The following is a 12,862-nucleotide window of genomic DNA, read 5'->3' as shown; positions in this document are numbered from 1 at the left end:
CATGTGGAACTGAGCATCAGTTACATGCATTTTAAATCTGATCTTTCACTGGTTGCAGTAAGGAAATCATTGACTAGCAGGACTCTTTAGGGTCTTTACAGGCTGCAATTAGAGAAGCGGATACAGAAGATAAATTACTCTACTCCTGCAAAAGCAAGTCTTACTTTTGAAAATAAGAGAGGACCTTTCATCTTAGTACTGAGAATTTGATCAACTGGGAAAAAAAAACCCAACACTAATATAACTCCACTCATTCACAGATAAATATCTCTAAAAAATGAGGACATCTCTTCTCCTTAAACAAATCTGACAAGGCTATAACTAAAAATATTTGTGCAGCACACAAAGTTTGGTATGGACGCAGGAGAACGACTGGCATGAGTAACTGGAGTGTCTGATCCCAGCTATTTAGCCACCAAAATGCCTCACGAGCTGTGATACTTCCACTTAAAGGCAAATATGGCTCACAAATACCTATTAAACATGAATGAATTTATCAGGGAGCAACAGTACATTCCCATTAATCGCACAAAGGCTGCAAAGCAGTGAAAAAGACTTTTACAGCAAGTGATCAGAAGCAGCTTTTGCTGACACCAATTTAATTTCTAACAGAATCAAGGCAAAAAACTAAAGGATCATGTTACCAGTTAGTAATGATACAGGAACTATGAGTGAAAAGCTAATGGAGTGAACAGAGCCTTAGAACAACTTGATATTTTTTAACACAAACTTGAAAAACCTGCTCCTGCTAGGGCAGTGTCAGAGGGTGCTCACAGATCCTTCACCAGAAACTCTCAGACAACTCTCAAGGATCTCTAAGAATGCTCCAAGGGAATTACAGAAGCCAATTTTATACAGGCTTGTGCTGTCAGGATTGATGTCTCACTAAACAAACAGGCAAAGTTTAATCTCCAGAAGGATTTCTACCTCTGCTGCGCTCGACCAAATGGAAGGGAAGGAGATTTATGCTTGTTTGGTCTATGGCCGAAGGAGACTTCCTCGCAGAAATGGAAGTCAGTGGGTGATAAGCTGCTCCCAGAGTTTCCCTTGCTTTGAGAGGAGTGGGAGCGCCTGGGAGCTTTTCGGAGCAGATTCTGCAAACAAGCTGTTAAGAGAAGCTGCTATCCAGAAGGCTCGACAGGAGGAAAAGGAAGCAGGGAAATCAGAGTTAATGGGATTTGGCCGCAACCAGAAAACAACTAGGTTTGCGAATACATTACGAACAGTCCTGCACTTCACTGCTGCACCAGTTCATCGCTGGATGAGAAAAACTTGCATAGATGTAATGCCTTAAAAAACTCCATGAAAATGTAGATTCATCTGTTTAGAACAAAAATCACCTCTCCCCCTGGGATGCCCTGTAGCTCCATACATGAAGAAGAGGAAATTGCCACCGCTACACCATAACTTCTGTGACTTTCTGCAAGGGGGAAGCTGTCAGGCTAGAGATTTCTTTCTTTCGAGGTTATTCTGTAAGTCACACAAATGAACACTTGCTATACATGGAGGTCACCATCCAGCTCATCTTAGACATCACTCTTCAGCCTGTCTGTCCCTCCATGGAGGATTATAAAGCTTGCCCAAGTTTTCTGCAAGAGGCAATTGCTATCCGATCCTGTCAAGTAGGATAATTTGAGCTCAAAAGTAGAGGGTTTCCTCATTCCCGGAGTGTCTCTCCTTGGCACAACTTCAGATCGAGGAAAGTTATACAATTAGGGCACAGAATAAGGTCTTTGGAAGGAAACATGGTGCTCTCAAGCGCGGAGAAAAGCAAGCAAACAAACCAACAAAAGTTACATAACTTTGGAAAGAGCAACCTCAGCAAGAGGTGCTTGGTGTCTCCGGCACCAAGGACCTCCTGCTCATCCTCCAATCTACATGAAGAGCGAGCTGGTTGCTTAAGGCAGCAATGAAAGAAAATTACCATAGACGATGCCCTCTACCTGTGCAAACTGAAGCCAAGCCTGGGACATGACACAACACGTACAAAATCCAAACTCATCCTTCCTCAGATCCCAAAGGAGGCAGCGCCACAGTACGTGCAAGGAGGGGAGATAACTGGCAGTAGAGAAATTTCTGGTCTAATCATGAGAGAGGGGAAGAGGCAATAGTAGCAGAAGAATAGAGACGATAGGAGAAGTGAGATAAAAGGATTACGGGGCTGATAGCATCTTACAGACAACACAATTTTAGAAGAAGGGGAGGAAGTTGAGTGGCCGTGAAAGAGGGGGAAGGAAGAGTAAGGCTGATTTTCCCGATAGTCAGGTCATGAACAGTTCCTGAAATCTGTCTAGTCAGGCTGGATGTCCGATGTAAAGATGCCAAAAGCCAGGCATGCAGCATCTTTGGGGTGGAAAAAGGAGATATTGGGGAGTGAGGCACTCTGTGGGGGAATTAAAAAAAAACCCTACAGGTCTTCTAAGTGCCACAAATAGAGAGAAAGCTACTGAGCTCTCAACTGATAATGAACATGAACAGTTAACAGAGGAGTTATGCAGAATTGTCCACCAAGACAAAAAAATCTTTAAAAACTTTGGCTCCCCACAACCTTCTTTTCTTTTGGAAATCCCACAGTCTCTGCTGGGAGATTAGCTTCATAAAGTGAGAATTTAACTGGAATTGCAGCTCTGGGTAACGACGGGAAATGTTGCTCACAGCAACAGAAAATGTAGGATAATTAGGCATTTTGGGGGAGAGCGGAAAGAAAGTTACGGTAACTATGCAAACAGCATAAATAACAACACTGTCCTTCCCTGGGACCTTATGAGGATCTCAGAGCAATCTATAGCCATTTCTTTTCCAAAGCTGCTGTGCTATGGCCACATCTTATTGCATGGTCTGGGTCCAGTCCTAAGCCTGGCCATCTTTATATTCTTATCCCCCTCGTCATCCTCACCCCGGACACCAGCTGTAAGCTGAGGGACAGGGACGCCGTTGTGGGTCTGTGCAGTGCAGGACCCCAGCCAGGACTCAGGGTGCTGCCAAGTGCTCCTTCAACATAATTAACGAGGCGGCCTGATCAAGAGGCACAGAAGACAAAAGGTTTCCACCAAATGAGAAAACTTTTAAGTGTGAGAAGTGAAAGTTCTCCCCATGCCGAACATGCTCAGCTGGGTAGGGCAAGTGGGCTGGGAAAGTGAGCCATCTTTCAGACAAAAGTGTGAAAAAGAAGCAGGAGGAGAAAAAAAGGGAAGACAAGGTCAAGCAGAGGGAGGAAGGCTCCCGACAAATCCTCCCCAGATGAAAACACCTCAGTGGACACCAGTGTGGAGTCTGCAGAAGATGCTGCTCAGTGGGCAAAAGGGTCAAGTTAAAATATAAACCCACATTTACACGCTCCTGTGAGTTCCTTAACTGCAGCCGAGAATTTAATGATATGCTTTGCATTGGACTTGTTTGATTGTACGCTTTCCAATCTCCAGTTCCAGTTTCTGCTCCTACTCTGATTTTTAATTATCACAGGGACAAAACACTAGTATTCAGATATTGCCCTGCTAAGAAATCTGGAGTAACTGGAAGTTCTATTAACAATATTTAAATACATCCCATGTCTATTTAAAGGTTTGAATGCATCTCGTTAGAACACTGCATAAATTAACCCAACCTAATTCTCCAGGATGCATCAACATCTAAAAAGCCCCAAGTTTGAGGATCTCTCTTACCACCCACTTAAAAAAACCAAAACCAACATGTTGGGGTTAGCTTAGGTTGCAAACAGTAACAAAATCAACATTTAACTGAATACATGCAATTTACTCCCCGATGTAATGAAGATCATGCCATAACCAGTTCAAAACCAAAACAAAAGGCTCTCCACCACCCCCGCCATGCACATATTCCCCCCATTTTCACTGTTAATGACTCCCCAGCGCATCCTGCCCGTTCGGGATCCTGCGTCCTTCCCTCCTCCATCCCTCCCCACCGCCTGAAACCATCCCAGGACAGAGGGAAGCGCTGCTGCTGCCGTCGGGCTCCCCGTCCCCGCCGCCCCGCTCGTGCTGGCGGCAAGACAAAGCAAACTCCGGTTGCATCACGGAGCAAACTCATTTTCCAGCAACCTCCCAGCCCGGAGTTTACCGCTACTGTAATCCGGTGCTGTCAACAACGCCGCCTTTGTTGCGCACGGCTTGCTTGTTGGTTGGTTTGTTGGGATTTTTTTTTTTTTTTAATTGTTATTATTTATTTTTAAGTAGAATTTTTGTTTTCAATGAGTAATCTGTTTTCGAGTGATTTCTCCTCAGCGGTGGCTCCACCCTGTACTGTAAACGAGACATTACCTTATACAAGAATGAATCTGCTGCATTCCTCTGTCTAGCTGCCTCGCAGCACATTTCCTATGCTCGCAGCAGCCCCGGCAGCGCACGCTCTCCCACCCCTTCCCCCCCACCTTTTTTTTTTCTTCTTTTTCTTTCCTTTTTTTTTTTTTTTTTTTTTTTTCCTTTTCACTGCCTTGCTGTGTTTTTGTGTAAATGATCTCACATGACTCAACAAATCCATCTGCCTGGAGCAGGCCAAGTTTGGAGCCTTCCCAGGAGGGAGGAGAAGAATTGCTTTGTGGAAAGGACCTGGAGCTTTGCCCTTTCTCTGGCTCAAATTACCCGCCTGTCAGGCCTGACGGATTTGGCTAAAAATAAAAGGAAGCGGGCCGTGAAAAGGAGATGAATGAGCTCAGCAGTTCCTTAGATAACATGGGCCTGGTGTCGCCCAAAGCTCCCAGAGCAGGAACTTCGGATGCCAGGCATGTAAGTGCGGTGCTGCAGTCGAGGTGAACTTGGCTGCCTGGGGACCCAAAAAAATAAAACAAAAAATTAAGGGCAAAATAAAAAGGGCAAACCCAACCATACGCTGTTGGAAATAAACGGATTAAAGACACGCAGAATGGGAAAACTGCCTGCTGTAGGTTTTGAGCTTGTAGAAGGGGAGATTTATGGCGTTTCCAGTGGGGAAAGGGGGTTTGGGGGGGTGTGGCGGGGGGACACATATGATGTCAGCCTCCCACCCTGCCCGGGGAGCCTCAGTATCCTCCCTGCAAACGCCTGCCCAGTGCCCGCAGCAGGTATTAAGCACTTAGTTTGGCAATGTAATGACACACTGCAACAATCTGTAATGCGAGGCAGTCAGCAAAGCCCTGGCTTGCAAAGCTCTTTCTCCTAACCATTAACCATATGTTTGGCTCCGCCGCCGCCCGAGCGAGCGGGTGTTCCAGCGCACCATCTGGTTTCTATCCACACAAGCAACTGCAAAGCACAGAGTATTTCCCTCTGGAGCCGTGTCTTCCTCCCCGGCTCCCCCTCCCCACCTGGCCCCCCACTCCTCCGCTCCCCCGTCTTCCTCCTTCACCCCATTTCAGCGGTGGCCTCGTTTCCCCGCTGTGATGCTCGAAGCGCTGGGGACCACATGCCGCCGCACTGAAGATGCGGCAGAAGAGTGAGGATGCTGCGACATGCCAACCCCCATGAGCTTGGACCCCTGCACACACACACACACACACACACACAGGGATTGCACCCCTCAGAATCAATGCTTGGGGTATCACGTTAAAAAAAAAAGGCACATTCTTAACCAGTCCAAGAGCCACTGCAGCGCCTATCACATCCCACTCACACACACGCGCACAGGGAGCATTCAACTGGGATTACATCAACTCCATCCCGACACTGCAGAAGGAATTCAAGGATGAACCAAACAACAGAAGGACAATTAGCAGTGTTATATCCTGCCCCCAAACAGGGCTTTCTAGGCACATTGGGTGTTGGTGCCCCATCCCACCAAATTAAGAAGATTCTAGGGAAAAAAAAAAAAAAGAAAAAAAGAAAAAAAAAAAGAAGAAAAAGAAAGAGGAATGGAATGAGAGTGCTGAAGAAGGAAGAATGAAAATATTTATTTTCCATGTGATTACTAAACAAGCTCTTTCTGAAACTATAAAAAAAGCTTTCAAGTGCTATATTTTAGAAGACCTTGTACCATGTTTGCTTTACAATTTTATGAATTCTAACTACTATTTATGTTTTTAAAGCACTTCCACATTTCTTTTTATTTCTGAAGTCACCTATGGGAGATCAGCAGTTATGTTCCTCTCAGGTTGGCCAATTTAAGATTAATCATGACCTAATGCAAGTATTCAGGGATGCAAGCAATAGGATATTCAGCAAATCCCACACTTGCTCCTTTAAAATAAGTTTATACTCTGCAATGAGTCACACATACAGTGTTTATCCAAGTTACCAGTGCTACAAGGAAAAAAAAAGCCCATTACATTTGCAAATACATACAAATCACAGCTGTAAGCACCCAACTGCTTACACCAGGACTTGTTTCTATGAGTGGATATTGATTTTTTTAATAATGTGTCATTATACCAATGTTGATACAGCAACTATCTTCCCAGAGTATGCAATTTAATATTAAAAAGAAGCTGGCTCTAGGAAATATCAAATCCACACTCATTCATATGCTGTTTAAATATCCTTCTTGCTCATGAATATAGCAAAGCTAAGCCACAACTCTGTTTTTTTCCACCTAGCACCTAACAAAGAAAATGCAAAGGACTCACCAGTTAAAACAAGCTCAGTCTAAGGCAACCAGCTCTGCTGATCTGCCACTCCAGCAGGCGCTGGAAACCAAGAGGCTATGTTGAAAAAGATGCACATTTTCCGAATCTCCTCATACATGTGAGAAATCAGTGCATGAAAAAGCATGCTGTAGACCCTTACCCTGGAATCAAATACGCGTGGGGAAAACCCATGTGCTTGTGAAAAGCCTGATGACTTCACTGGGATTGCCTAAGAAGTTTGAGGGTAGGATCTGGCCCCAATTATGAAAGGGGAGGGCAATTAGCACTGTAAACTCCCCTCCTTCATCTTCCACTCCCCCTCAGTGAGGGAAACAATTAAAATGATTAAAAACATAAGAGTTGCCTTTTAGCTAGCAACTTACATTTCCTGCAAAATAGGATCTATGTATGCTAAAGTCCATTATTTTAAGATAAGATTGTTGCAAACATATTAGTAGCATGCTTAAATGTCACACAATGGTTTCCTACAACCATGCGACAAGATATTGTCTTCATTCACACACAGAAAAAACAACCAGCGGTAGTCCTCTAAAGCAGTAGAGGTCTAGATCTCGGTCTTCTAGCAGATGATCATCTCTGATCCAGAACTCTTTAAAAGGGGGAATTCAAGGGAAATATTAATAGATTCAGAGTTGCGCAGTCTGAAGGGACAACTAATCATTTGACTTTCTATGATAAAACACACACGAAGCTTCCCTACCTGCAATGATGCAGCTGTAAGAGTTTGAATTAGAGAATCTCTTAGGGGAAAACAAAACAAAACACAACCACCCCAAAAAAACATAAACAAAAAAAGAACATCAGATTTAACAGCCTGACATAAGGAAGGGAGCACCCGCAACCCCAGCAATGTTGTCCTATTCAGCAATCACCCATGCTGTGGGAACACTCACACCCTCTCGCCTGGTCTGAATTAATTTCACAGCCAGCCACTGGGTCTTGTTATACCTTGTCACCTTCCTCTACTCCTCAGTCCCTGACAAAGGGCTACTGTCAGCCTGAAACCCAGCCAGTTTTTAAAGCATAATAAAAAGCAGTGCCACATTATTACCTGAATCCACCGAGTCCTCCTGCCAACAATGATGCTTTCGCAATCACATTTTTCTGTTTTTAAAAACTTCTCTCTTGCCTCATCGCTCTGTGTGAAAAACAACACAAAAGAGAAAATTGATTAACTGCATGTGATTATCTATTATTTGCATTACAGCAGTTGGCTTTCCCAGCAGATGTTTAGGTATTTTTTTTCCCTGCCATGTGTCATAAAGATATTTAGAAAGAAAAAGTCCTTTCCCCAAAATTGCTTGCTGACCAAACAGAAGTGACAGAGAACAAGCAATTTGGAGGGGTGAACGAGGTACCACAGCCCATCCTTTGTAGACCTGCACAGGAGAACACAGCTCTCCTGTGCCCAAATAATCTGCCCTTTCCCCATGGCACCCTGCCTGGCAGCACCGGGACCAATGCCAAGGAGACACTCGGTGCCATCAAAAGCAGAAATACGGGGGGAAGAGAGAGCTGCTTAAGTTTCTTTCAGTTTCAATAGTAAATACAAGCCACTAATAACTGCAGCAGCAATGTAAAAATAATACTTGCAAAATTACATCAACAGTAAATTACTTAATCCTACAGTTTCCCTGAACTTTGCACCTACAACACCATAAGCAGTGACTCCACTTAAAATTCTCAAAAGGTTCTTTCAGTGTCTGTGTTTACTCCCACTTCACATATTAGTAGCTTTAAACTTCAGTGTCAAATTCTCCTGCCAATACACCAATGAAGCAAAATGTACACTTCATGTAAGAAATGTCCATACTTAAATAAAGAAGAAAAAAGCCCATATGGTGAAAAAACCAACGGAAGATATAACCTCAAAAAACCCCCACCAGCCTCTCTGAATGGCCAAAAGATGCATCATAGGTAAAGAAAAAACGTAACTGGATTTTCAGTACTGGAAATGCCGTTAATATTGATCAGTATTTCATCGCTTTCTCTGAAAGCAAACAAAACAAACCCCTTCACTTACGGAGATATAACTCAACCATCTGCACATAACCCCTTGTCTACCTCCATAAGGACATATGAATTAAATGCAGCCACACAGCACAGGGTGGGAATATGGCTGTGATACCCCTCCTGCCATTTCAGGGCTCAGGCATTTGGCATACTCTGTCCATCATCAACAAGGATGTTTGCCAGAAAGTTTTGCTGCAAGGTTTCAGCTGCAGTCGTCTGATTCAGACATTCCCAAAAAACGTGGCTGGAAAGGCTCGACAAATTCTGGCAACCTCTGGAACAGGAAGTTTAAACCTGGGATTAGCCAGGTGCCACGCAAAGCGAAGATCACGGTCTAGTCCAGGGCTGAGGAGGAGAGAGCTGGTCTTTGCCTCTGGCATCTGCTCCTGACCAGAGAGGGCCACCTCCTGAGCAAAGACAGGGACCAACTCTCTCCCCTGCTCCAGGTGACCTCCCAGCCAGAGCCCTGGCAGCCTGGAGTCATCTACTCTCCATACAGAGCGGCCAAGAGCTGAGCCAGGGAATGGTGGGGAAAAATACGTCAGAATGGGAAATTTCACTTCATGGGGATGGAAAATTGGAGACAGGATGGTGAGAGAGTGACAACCTGGCTGGGCACGGATAGCTGCAGTAGGTCTGTGTAGTGGCAGCACTGCCAATGCATCATCTTCAAGCCTCTACAATACTGATGGACATCATTTGCCATTGGTTTGCATCCTGCCTTTTTTTCTTATGTGTAGCAAAGCTCCATTGCAAGAGATAACGCTGTCGAGCTGAGAGACTGAAATAGGAGGGAAACGTGGCAGGGGAGCGCTGCCGCAGCAGCTCTCTTCGCTCTCTCCAGCTGCAGCAGATCCCCACCGCGCTCGGCACACGGGATGTCCCTCAGCCGTGTGGGACCACAGTGCAGGGCAACTCTGACAGCTGTTGGCAGCAAAGACGGCAGCCACCCCACCACTCCCTGCCACCCCTCTCAGTGCTCAGGCAGATGAGCCATCGTGCCTTGGAGAGCTGCCACGCAGCTCCGATGCTGTGCTGCTCCAGTCATTTACACCCAGCATGTCCCAAGTGGCCATTAATGGCGAGGTACTAACCCACCTGAAACTCTGCCTTCTCTCAAGCAAAACTAATGAATGCTTACAGCAAAAGGCAACCCTGTTTCCACTATGTGAAATACTAGGTAGTACAGAGATATCTCAGCTGCAAAGCTGCAAGATCCTCAAGATCCTTTGTCCTCATTTTAATGCTCTTCCTGTAAAGTGGCAACGCTTCCCAAACCATTTGTCAAACCCTCAAGCCTGACACCAATCAACAGAAGAAGTTTGTGAGGAAATGACAAACTTCTTCAGCAGGATTTGAGTAGTATGCCATAAATAAAAGCCTGGGGCCAAACACAGAACAGCAGGGAAAAACCAAGATGAGATGCTGAATAGAGCGTTTGCCCAGGACTTGCAGCTACAGCTGCAGGCTCAGCACTAGGCAGGGGACCCGTGGAAAGAGCAGGGTGTGATCACGTAATCAAAACTGTCCATGCGTTCACAAGACTTAAAATTAGGTCTGCACAAATCCTTTTTACATCCCACTGAGTTGCACTCTGACCTTAGTTATAATATTGCAATGTATTTGTGTATGAAAATAAAATTAACAGCAAATAGCTGAAACCACCTTAGATATTATGCTGCCTTACACATTTATGGCTTATAACAGAGCATAGATCTACAGTCAACCAAATGTGCAACGCAGGAAGGCAGACCTTAAAGGTAAATAATTCAAGGCTTGAATTCTTTAAGGTAAATAATTTAGGGCTCTAATGAACTCGCTGACTGTAAATAGGGAGTTCCACTGCTAGGAACCCTCCAAACTGCCCTACATCCAATCCTCTGGAGTGCAGGGCAGAAAACCATCAGCAAAAACACGGCTCAAATATTCCTGACTATAGCAGCAAGGGCTCTGTCTAACAGAAAAGGAGTCTCGGATAGGAAAAGGCAGCTTCACATACTGGTTCCAGTGCTCCATACTGTACCCATGAGCTGCTGAAATGGAGGTGCAATTTCAGAAATATCACTTGGGCAAGTAGTCAGGCACTCTGTGAAGCACCCAAAGGTAGGTGACCCACGTTGAGCCCCATGTACGCATCAGAAAAACCCTTCAAGGACAACCAACACAGCAATTTGGTACAGAGTTGATAAAACCACACATGACTATGTGCAAAGCTGTAAGCTCTTTGCTAAATATGGTAGCCCATAGATGAAAAGCAATCAGAAAAACCCCCACCTCCTCTTCACAATCTCTCTTCTCCATCCTCTTACAAAATTTGCTATGGTCAATTGACTATTAACACCTGGGAATTCCTGTGCATCCATCAGAAAGCATCTCAGCCAGACAAAATCCATCAACAAACCACAGTATCAATCCTCATAAATTCTTAAACTACCAGCAAGCCACAGCCTTTCCAGCCTGCATCCTCTGGTTCCAACCAGTCATTCACAAGCAGCAACTAGTCCAGCCCAAGCAAGGAAACTGTACTAAAATGAAGATACAGCGAACTGTCAGTTATACAACATTGTTGCCGCTAAAAAAACTCAAAAGCTGCCTCACACAAACATAAAGTGGTACTTAAAAACACCCTGGAGTTGCCTCACAGGCTCTTACGAGACCAACGTGAAACCAGACCATGGAAGCAAACCCCGCCTTTCGCCGCCAGACATGGGGACGTCAGCAGCAACAGCCCAGGCGTTGCAAGGCTGCTGACAAGCCTGGAAACCTCACATGGGAACATGCCTGCGGACCAGCAGTGGAAAATGCAACTGCGGCTCTCGCTCTGTGCTCAGCGGAGATGAGATCTCATCGTCAGCAGAGATCTGGGTCACCACCAGGAAACTGGAATTATCCCAGCACCATCTTCTACCTAACACTCTTGAAAGGGGAAACAAATCTGTGGCGAGGTTGTATCTGACAAGATCCCAGGTGTAAAATAAAAACAACCACCGGCAGTTTATTTGCTCCCTGGTGATACCATCCAACTGAAAAAAAAAACCAAAACATAATGCATAATGTATGCAAACTTCTTTGCAGAAAGGATTTGTTATCAATGCTAGGTTCAGACTGCAGTGTCTCAAGAGCTGGAAAACACATCTCAGTTGCCAAAATCACTCTCCTAAATGCCAGGCTAAAAAGTATGTGTTTGCCTATCCTGTACTTTAAAAATTAAAACCCAAACATGGGGAAGGAGAAAGCAAGAAAGACAATGAAGCATCAATTTTAAACCAATGACATTTGTGAAAAATAACTGCGCCGAGTCTCTACTCAATCAAGTAGCTGATATGTCTCCAGGCACAGGACTGAAAACTGAACCAGCTTTCCAATCTCTGCTAACCAAAGCTTTTGCAATCTTCCTGTATGCCATTTCCTTGTTTACATCTCATGGTACTTTTGGAGAAACCCGTATGGTGAACCTAGAAAGTGAAATGCGATATTATTTACAGAATAAAAGAGCACGCCGTTCGCAAGAATTCGTAACCGCACACATCCCAATCCTGTTCCTCAGTCCAACACCCACTCCAGAAATCCTGTACCAACCAGATTAGCTGATGTGCACATGCTTGTGCTCTGGCGGAAACAATAGTCTCTTTCAGTCCGTACAATCTTCTGAAGAACCAGGCGAAAACGTCATGGGAAAAGTTAGGAAATATCTGCAGAAAACAGTCTGCAAGATGAAAGGCAGAATGAGCCTTTTCACTTGTATGAAGTACATAACATGGAGGAGAAACGCATGGTTTTGTTACCTAGCCCCTCTTCCAAAGGGCTTGAATTTTTTTTTTTTATTTTTTCCCTAGGATGGAAAAGGGGGTTGAAACAAGTTTAGAAATCAAAACACTCCAGTAGCGGAGTTATAAACAGAGTGCTGCAGGCAAAATCCATCTCAGGGAGCTGCACGGCAGATCCGGGAACTGGGACCCGCTCCCCTGAGACGCAGGGATCTCCCACCGAGGCAGGATGGCACAGCATCCCTCCCTGCCCTCTCCTCCCAAACAACACTCTGCTGCTGTGGAGGGCACAGCACTACTTTTTAATTAATCCAGCACAAGGTTTGAGCTGCCTCAGGGTTAAGCTAAACATTTTCTGTCTTTAACTGCTATAGCAAAACTCACTATAGAGAAAAACACTCTGCTATAAGGCTAGGGAATTGAGGACAGAAAAGAAGCTGCCACAGAACCAACCCTAACCTCTTGAAATTTTGCCTCCAGAGGACTCAAAATGAAGAAATCAAATTCT

The 12,862-nt window shown here is 44.8% G+C and overlaps 1 protein-coding gene across 2 annotated transcripts in view; it reads right to left on the bottom strand.

Moving 5' to 3' along the window:
* Window positions 1-12,862, bottom strand: part of BACH2 (BTB domain and CNC homolog 2) — a 187,540-nt gene that overhangs the window by 136,485 nt on the left and 38,193 nt on the right. For both annotated transcript variants that reach the window (XM_082050129.1, XM_082050128.1), the window contains exon 2: window positions 7,626-7,712. The gene's annotated coding sequence lies outside the window, so the exon portion shown is untranslated. The remainder of the gene's footprint in view (window positions 1-7,625; window positions 7,713-12,862) is intronic.

The sequence above is a fragment of the Streptopelia decaocto genome (assembly GCF_964273445.1).
Source record: "Streptopelia decaocto genome assembly, chromosome: 3".
Taxonomy (NCBI): domain Eukaryota; kingdom Metazoa; phylum Chordata; class Aves; order Columbiformes; family Columbidae; genus Streptopelia; species Streptopelia decaocto.
The sequence above is the reverse complement of the archived record's forward strand: the minus strand, read 5'-3'. Positions and strand labels throughout refer to the sequence as shown.